The sequence below is a fragment of the Chiloscyllium punctatum genome, chromosome 19, assembly GCF_047496795.1.
Source record: "Chiloscyllium punctatum isolate Juve2018m chromosome 19, sChiPun1.3, whole genome shotgun sequence".
In the NCBI taxonomy this organism is placed as follows: domain Eukaryota; kingdom Metazoa; phylum Chordata; class Chondrichthyes; order Orectolobiformes; family Hemiscylliidae; genus Chiloscyllium; species Chiloscyllium punctatum.
Window position 1 is genome coordinate 67,309,977 of NC_092757.1, and position 6,000 is coordinate 67,315,976.

Consider the following 6,000-nt stretch of genomic DNA (forward strand, 5'->3'; position numbering starts at 1 on the left):
TGGTGATGGAAAACAAACTGGCTTTCTCCAGCCTTCAGGCATTTTACTGGAGAGAAAGTTACGCCATCTGCCCCTTGCAACTGTTCAAAGTGCTCACACCCACAAGCTGTTCAGCTACTCAGAAGCCACTCAGGGAGTTGTTGTAATGGTGATTACCTTTGGCATCTACAACTGGCCACAACTTCTCAAAACAATCTGTAACCTGTTATTGGATGAATCTCACTTTGTACACAGCCTCTGGTGCTGGCCAAGTTAAAGCTCCCCTACAACATGATCAAAGCAGCAGGTAAACATGACTTACATTGAATTTCAGTAACTTGCTTTTAAAAAAGTGAAGCAATTCCTTCCAAACTTCTGGGATTTAAATCAATCCTCATCCCATTTTATTCCAGAGTCAAAAAAAAAGAGACCTACAGACTCCATTTTTCTTAATTACATCCAGTTAATTTCCCAAACTGACCTCATTGACATTATAAATAGTTTCTTCTTTTTAGGTGCTCAGCACTTCGAATAATGGCTTCACTTCCTGTACAACATTATTACTCTGAAGATTCAAAGGATCTGTCCTTCTTCACTATCTTTTTCTACTTTACATGTTGGCACCTAGAGACATTATGTTCACATATGAGGTCAGCTCCAGAAATTCCTGACTACTGATCAATATTACCTCTCCAATACTTTTCTCCAGTTCAGCTTTGATGACCATACCATCTGTCCAACATCCAGTCTTAGATAATTAGTCATAAGTTTTTCCAGTTAAATACTGAGACATCTTTAATAGTAGGTTCTAATATTTTCCCTGCTATGGACATCAAAGTAAATAGGTTTGTAGTTCTCCATACTCCCTCTTCCCCTCTTCACAGAAAAAGACACAAATTACTTCCCAGAAATGATAAGGAAGCAAAGGACTATGGGGAAAAAGGAATTGAAGGAGATTAGTATTAGTAAAAAAAAGTGCTGGAGAATGAAAGCTGACAAATCCCCTGAGATTGATAATATAAATCTCAGGATACTAAACGAGAGGTCTAAAGATGTCTCAGTTATCTCGGTACAAAATTCTGTAGAATTTGGAACAGTCCTGGCAGATTGGTGGTTGGGAAAAGTAACACCACGGTTTGCAGGAATTCCAAGATTTTGACTCAGTGATACTGAAGGTAGAGAGAAGTATTTCCAAGTCAGAATGTTGAGTGGCTTAGAGGGGAACTTTCAGGTGGTAGTATTCCCATGTATCGATTGCCCTTGTCCTTTTGAATCATTTTGGTCATAGGTTTGGAAGGTGCTATATGATGAAGTTTGGTGAACTTCTGCAGCATATCTTGTCAGTGGAAGCAATGGATGCTTGTGGATGTGGTGCCAATCAAGTGGGCTGCTTTGTTCAGGGTAGTGTCTAGCTTCTTAAGTGTTGTTGAAGCTTCACCCATCCAGGCAAATGGAGAATATTCTGACATATTCCTGACATGGGTCTTGTAGCTCATTCACAGGGTTGAGGAAGCCTGGAGGTGAGTTATGTACGAGGAGAAAGTGAGGACTGCAGATGCTGGAGATCAGAGCTGAAAATGTGTTGCTGGAAAAGCGCAGCAGGTCAGGCAGCATCCAAGGAACAGGAGAATCGACGTTTCGGGCATCAGCCCTTCTTCAGGAATACCACAGGATTCCTGGCCACTGATCAGTTCCAGCAATCACAGTACTTATATGGCAAGGCCAGTTGTCTTTCTGGCCAATGGTAATACCCAGGTTGTTGATAGTGGCTGGTTCAGTATTGGGTGGTCCCATTGAATGTTAAGGGGTGGTGGTTAAAGCTTTCGTTATTGGAGATGGTCATTGCTTGTCACTTGTATGGCACAAATGTCATTTGCCACTTCTCAGACCATCTTGGTTATGTTGAGATCTTGCTGCACTTGGAGATGGATTGTTTCAGTTCCTGAGGAGTTGTGAAAGGTGTTGAACATTGTACAGTCCTCAGAAAACATCCCATTTCTGACCTTATGATGGAGGGAAGATCATTGATGAAGCAACTGATGATAGTGGAGCCTCGGACACCACCCTGAGGAAATCTTGAAGAGGTCTGATAGATATGACTCCAATCAGTGGATAATTTTTCCCATCATTCCCATTTACTCTAATTTTCTTATGTGGTTCACAATTTCCACCTCCCGAATACTTCACTTGTCATGGCTCACTGGGTAGTATGCTGGAAGTCAAACTCCATCATTCCTAAAGTTGTCAAAAAAGTTTCAAACTCTATCGAGGTGCACTAAATAAGAATTTAACGTTTGGATGTACCAAGGTTAACAGAAAACAGAGATCAGTTTTGTGCATCTAACAAGAACTATTGTTTATCACAAATAATTAGCTTGTGACCACAGGTAAACAGTTATGAATTGTTGATATGCAACATGACTAGTTTAAACTGCAAACCACTTCAAAATATTTCTACACATACGTACAGACAAAAAAAAATTGAGATATCGCTGGAACAATAAAAAGTTTGGGGAAACAGTTCATTGACCCCAGTCCAATGATCTGAGATAATTCTTTTGCTTACCGTAATTTTCAGTTTTTCAACCTCTTTTCAGTTTCCTTTTCAGTTCTTCGCAAGAGGCTTAGGCAATTGGTACATTAATTGTCAAGTCATTTAGTTACTGGATAAAGGCCACAGCTTACAGCAACTGGTGATGGAAAACAAACTGGCTTTCTCCAGCCTTCAGGCATTTTACTGGAGAGAAAGTTACGCCATCTGCCCCTTGCAACTGTTCAAAGTGCTCACACCCACAAGCTGTTCAGCTACTCAGAAGCCACTCAGGGAGTTGTTGTAATGGTGATTACCTTTGGCATCTACAACTGGCCACAACTTCTCAAAACAATCTGTAACCTGTTATTGGATGAATCTCACTTTGTACACAGCCTCTGGTGCTGGCCAAGTTAAAGCTCCCCTACAACATGATCAAAGCAGCAGGTAAACATGACTTACATTGAATTTCAGTAACTTGCTTTTAAAAAAGTGAAGCAATTCCTTCCAAACTTCTGGGATTTAAATCAATCCTCATCCCATTTTATTCCAGAGTCAAAAAAAAAGAGACCTACAGACTCCATTTTTCTTAATTACATCCAGTTAATTTCCCAAACTGACCTCATTGACATTATAAATAGTTTCTTCTTTTTAGGTGCTCAGCACTTCGAATAATGGCTTCACTTCCTGTACAACATTATTACTCTGAAGATTCAAAGGATCTGTCCTTCTTCACTATCTTTTTCTACTTTACATGTTGGCACCTAGAGACATTATGTTCACATATGAGGTCAGCTCCAGAAATTCCTGACTACTGATCAATATTACCTCTCCAATACTTTTCTCCAGTTCAGCTTTGATGACCATACCATCTGTCCAACATCCAGTCTTAGATAATTAGTCATAAGTTTTTCCAGTTAAATACTGAGACATTTACATTGGTAGAGTTATACACTCCCAATCAGCTAGTGTCCTCAGGGAGTGTTTCAGTCTAAATTTAACTGTTTACAGGCTCAATCCTGAATTGATCTTCCAGCCCTGCAGCTTCTCTAGTTGTTATCCTGTTGTTTGGCAGAACAGAACTTGAATATTGACAAAAAGAGAGACATTTTGCTGAAGCTTTTTATCTTATACCTGTCAGGACAAACACAAGCTTGCCCAAATTTCACACAATCAACAATTTGCATACAGGAGAAAAAAAGTTTGCTCAGTGATTGGCAAGTCAGCTGTAATAGCGAGGGCATTGCCATGGGGACAGCAATGGGGATCTACGGTTTCCCCATTACTTCACATTTTTTAATTCTTTTATTTAAACAGTGCACGGGGCTTGAACATGTTCTTTTTGTTTGCCTTCTACTTCTGAATATTGGCAATGACTGCCTTTCTTAATCCCATCTGCTGCTGAAGACCTCCTCCATGCCTCTGTCACTTCTAACATGATGTTCTAATGCTATGCTGGCCAGCTTCCCATCCTCAAACTTAATTCATCCAAAATGGTTATCTATATCCTAACCACCACCAGCTCTCATTCCCTAACCTCACTTTTATTTTAACTTGTAGCCCTTTTGTGCATCAATTTCAGCATTTTCACCTTCATGGAAATGCGCCTCTCCATCTCTGTAACGTTTTGCAATCTTGCAATTCTCAACCAGAATTTTCCTTTTGTCTGTCCCTGGCTCCATTTGCATTTTCCCCATTAACAATGACTATATTCTTAATTGGTTATACCTTATACATTGGGATTCCCTTGTGTCTCTCCTTCTCCCATTGTTTCTTTAATAGCATGTTCACTAACCACATTTTGAATGCTCATCGCAATGTTACATTCTTTGGTTTGGAATCAGTTTGTTCTGATTAAGAGCTCTCTGAAACCCTTGGATGTCATAAGAAACCATTCACACTGACATAACTACCTCCCTCTCCAGCTATCCACTGATGTTGCAGGTAATAAATGTTTCCGTTTCTCCAACCTGCAGACGTGCTTTTCCTTGCTACTAAATGTAGACTGTAAAGGACTGTGGGGAGGCGATGTGACACAAGTTCGGTTCCCAGCAGTGACAAAACAGATATAAGTTCAGTTTATCAGCTTTCTCTTCCCAAAACAATTCCTCAAATTCACTTTGCAAGGACTGTGCCTGGTCTCACTGGGGCCCTGAACAGCGGCACAATGATGAAAGGGAATAATGGTACTTCAAAATTTTGACTGTACTGGCCCCATTCTTTCTGCTGTCTTTTGTTAGCTCTTGCTCCTGCATGTGCTTCCCTCTTGATCATAAAACTAGTAGCTGCAGGAGACAGCTCGGTGCTGGGAATGCAGCTGCCCTAAGTAATTGGTCTTGCCAGGAAAACTGCAACATTTTTCGCTGAAAGGAAATTTGATCCTCACACCACCAACGGAGAAAGCCAGCCAACTCTTCTGAATTGTGGGTGAATTAGGACAGTTGGAATGATTGGATTTTCCATTTCCAGTCCCAGTATCAAGGAAAGTCTTTTAGAAGCTAAAATAATTTGAAACCAATGTTTATTCCATCGGTCTGTTGGTTGTCTGCAGTTATTTAAAACCAGAGTGCAGAAGTTTTCTCTGCTTGACATAGATCAAAATTTTGTTTACATCGCAGCAATATTTTCAGTTAAAAGGATGAATTGGTGTTACATGTAGTAATGAAGGCTCTAACCGATACTGTTAGCTTATCTCTCGATTTGTTTATGACAGTGTAATTATGGTAATTAGACTTTTTATCTTCATCCTTCATATTAATGATAATATCTGCCAACCTTTGATCCATAGTTACATCAGAGTAAACAACATTTTAGTTGCACAACCTAAAATGAAGGCTTATGAAATTGGATAAGAAGCAAGGAGGCTTTGACAAAAATTTAAAACTTCTCATCACTTGCAGTGATTTGTAATGCTATGCCTGGTGAGTCATCTTAGAAAATGATCAAACTGGAATATAAGCTACGTGTTCTAAAAGTCTTAACAGGGCACTAATTAAAGTAATAACATAATGTAACAGAAACCAATCAAAACAGTCAAGGTTAGCATTTTAAAATTTTACTGCATGTCTTACTTACTGATGCTTTATAACTGAGTGTCAGCAAGCAACATGGCTGCATTTTGAAGATGCACAGGAGTTTAACATATCCACATTTGGACAGAGCCCACATGGTGAACAGCAGAGATCATGACCACCCACACTCTGCCAACAGCAAGCTTTTATTGGAGGGATTTTTTAAGACTTCAAAGGTCAGCTCATATGCTGTCATCTATGGTATTTTTAAATATTTAAAATATTTAAATGAACAAAAGACTAAGTTAAAGGAAAAAAAATTTCAGAAAACGCAGAACAATTTAACATGAGCAACAATTCTGCAGACGAAGCTGAAGATGTGTGTTTGTAGACATCAATATGTAACTGTTTTCTGTGTAAATATTCATAATTGTACAACCTTAGTGAAGTAAATGATATACTCTAGCTGCTTGAAGTTTT

General features: G+C 39.3%; 1 long non-coding RNA gene across 1 annotated transcript in view; it reads right to left on the reverse strand.

Moving 5' to 3' along the window:
- The window catches only part of LOC140491242 (uncharacterized), a 139,455-nt gene extending 133,762 nt beyond the window's left edge, over positions 1 to 5,693 (reverse strand). The window contains exon 1 of the long non-coding RNA XR_011963247.1: positions 5,585 to 5,693. This is a non-coding gene — a long non-coding RNA (uncharacterized lncRNA). The remainder of the gene's footprint in view (positions 1 to 5,584) is intronic.
- Positions 5,694 to 6,000: the final 307 nt, after the last annotated feature.